This window comes from Coenobita brevimanus, chromosome 3 (assembly GCF_032717465.1).
Source record: "Coenobita brevimanus isolate Jiangsu-jjx chromosome 3, ASM3271746v2, whole genome shotgun sequence".
Lineage (NCBI taxonomy): Eukaryota > Metazoa > Arthropoda > Malacostraca > Decapoda > Coenobitidae > Coenobita > Coenobita brevimanus.
In genome coordinates this window covers 200,975-203,474 of record NC_136956.1, presented here as the reverse complement: position 1 = coordinate 203,474, position 2,500 = coordinate 200,975, and the positions used below count along the sequence as shown (strand labels likewise).

Sequence of the window (2,500 nt, the reverse complement as noted above, 5' to 3'; positions counted from 1 at the left end):
GGAAGCTTTAGAACACACTGAGGTGGTTTGGCCATGTGGAGAGGATGGAGGGTGAAAGACTGACGAAGAGAATGTATGTGAGTGAGGTGGAGGGGGGAAGAGGGAGGGGGAGGCCGAGGATGAGATGGAGGGATGGGGTGGAGAGGTATATGAGAGAGGGGGATGTGAGTTGGGAGCAGGGCAGTGAAATGGCGGGGGACAGGGCGACTTGGAGGCGATTTGTTTGTGGCCACCCCAAACGGGATTGAGGCGTCTGGCAATAGATAGATAGATACATAGATTATTATTATTACATTAACCCAGAGAGAGTAGGAAATCTTTAAGAAGGTCTTTTGAGTGCCGACTAGGGTGGATTTAGAAGAAGTAGAACAGTGCCTAGGTGAAGTGGAGGGAGGGAGAAGGAGGGGGAGACCGAGAATGAGGTGGAGGGATGGAGTTGAGAGGTATATGAGAGAGGGGGGAGGGCAGTCAAATGGTGGGTGACAGAGCGACCTGGAGGCGTTTTGTCTGTGGCCACCCTTTGCGGGATTAGGGCGTCGGGCTGTAGATGGATAGATCAACTGAAATATCGATCACTGAGGTTGGTTGGGGTGCAGTGGGGTTGGTTGGGGTGGGGATGAGTAGGATTGACGTGGATGGGGTGTGGTGGGGTTGTGGTGGGGTTGGTTGGGGTGGGGATGAGTAGGATTGACGTGGATGGGGTGTGGTGGGGTTGTGGTGGGGTTGATTGGGGTGGAGATGAGCTGGACTGACGTGGATGGGGTGTAGTGGGGTTGATTGGGGTTGGGATGAGTAGGATGGATGGGGTGTGGTGGGGTTGGTTGGGGTGGAGATGAGCTGGACTGACGTGGATGGGGTGTGGTGGGGTTGTGGTGGGGTTGGTTGAGGTGGTTTGGGGTTAAATTGAGAGACACTTCCCCCAAAACAAATCGCCTCCACGTCTTCCTCTCTTTTATCTACCATGTGGCTGCCCCCTCCCCACCTCACACACCCCTCCTAAATCACTCCACTCAGTGCCTCCACCTCATCCTTGGTCTGTGCCTCTCTCTCTCCCCCTCCCCCTCTACCTCACATACACTCTTCTAGTTAGTCTTTCATTCTCCCTCCTCTCCACGTGGCCCAACCAACTCGGTGTATTTCTCACCTAATGTTATCGTGTCTGGTGGCTCAGTCTGCTGGTGTGGGCGTGAATGTGGGCGTCCCGAGAAGACGCGAGACGCACCTGGAGAAGTGTAAGGTGAACGTGATAATTAGACCACCTGCTTCCCTAACACCTTTTCTTTGGCGATTTATTTTTTTTTTGCATTCTGTGGCCAGCTGAAATACTGCCACCACGTGAAGGAGTATGTGAGGGAATATGAGGAGTATGTGAAGGGATATGAGGAGTATGTGAAGGGATATGAGGAGTATGTGAAGCGATATGAGGAGTATGTGAAGGGATATGAGGAGTATGTGAAGGGATATGAGGAGTATGTGAAGCATTATGAAGAGTATGTGAAGGGATATGAGGAGTATGTGAAGGGATATGAGGAGTATGTGAAGGGATATGTGGAGAGAGACAGACAGACAGACAGACAGACAGATACTTAATGGGGGAGGAAGTGATTTAGTGACAAATAAATAAACAGGTTAGAGAGAGAGAGAGAGAGAGAGAGAGAGAGAGAGAGAGAGAGGGAGGGAGGGAGGGAGGGAGAGAGAGAGAGAGAGAGAGAGAGAGAGAGAGAGAGAGAGAGAATATGGCAGATAATGAGGACAGTGACTCATTGTGGAGAGAGAGAGAGAGAGAATATGGCAGACAATGGAGAGAGAGAGAGAGAGAGAGAGAGAGAGAGAGAGAGAGAGAGAGAGAGAGAGACGACAGTACGGCAGGTAAAGACGGTACAAAATCCCTTTAAGATTATAGACAAATTCTTTCTCTAGTGTTGGAGTGCGGGGTTAAGATTACTGCTATTATATGTACCCTATCTCTCTCTCTCTCTCTCTCTCTCTCTCTACGTACCTACCTATCCACTTATTTGTCAATTTATAAGTGTCAGTAATCACTTTCTTTCTTTCTTTCTCTCTCTCTCTCTACGTATTTGTCAATTTATAAGTGTCAATAATCACTTTCTTTCTTTCTCTCTCTCTCTCTCTCTCTCTCTCTCTCTCTCTCTCTCTCTCTCTCTCTCTCTCTCTCTCTCTCTCTCTCTCTCTCAAGCTGTGTTGCTCAATGGGGAAACATCCATAATAGTGTCTATTTTTCCTCCTTGACCTCTTGACCTTTGAGTGACCTGATAGAGGGGGAGATAGGTCACAGGTCGAGAGAGAGAGAGAGAGAGAGAGTGAGAGAGAATGGGGATAGTCATTGTGGAGAGAGAGAGAGAGAGAGAGAGAGAGAGAGAGAGAGAGAGAGAGAGAGAGAGAATGGGGATAGTCATTGTGGAGAGAAAGAGAGATAGAGAGAAAGAGAGAGAGAGAGAGAGAGAGAGAGAGAGAGAGAGGAAGACAATGGGGATAGTCA

General features: G+C 49.2%; 1 protein-coding gene across 1 annotated transcript in view; it reads left to right on the top strand.

Moving 5' to 3' along the window:
* The window catches only part of Dg (Dystroglycan), a 65,046-nt gene that overhangs the window by 7,066 nt on the left and 55,480 nt on the right, over window positions 1-2,500 (top strand). The window lies entirely within an intron of this gene.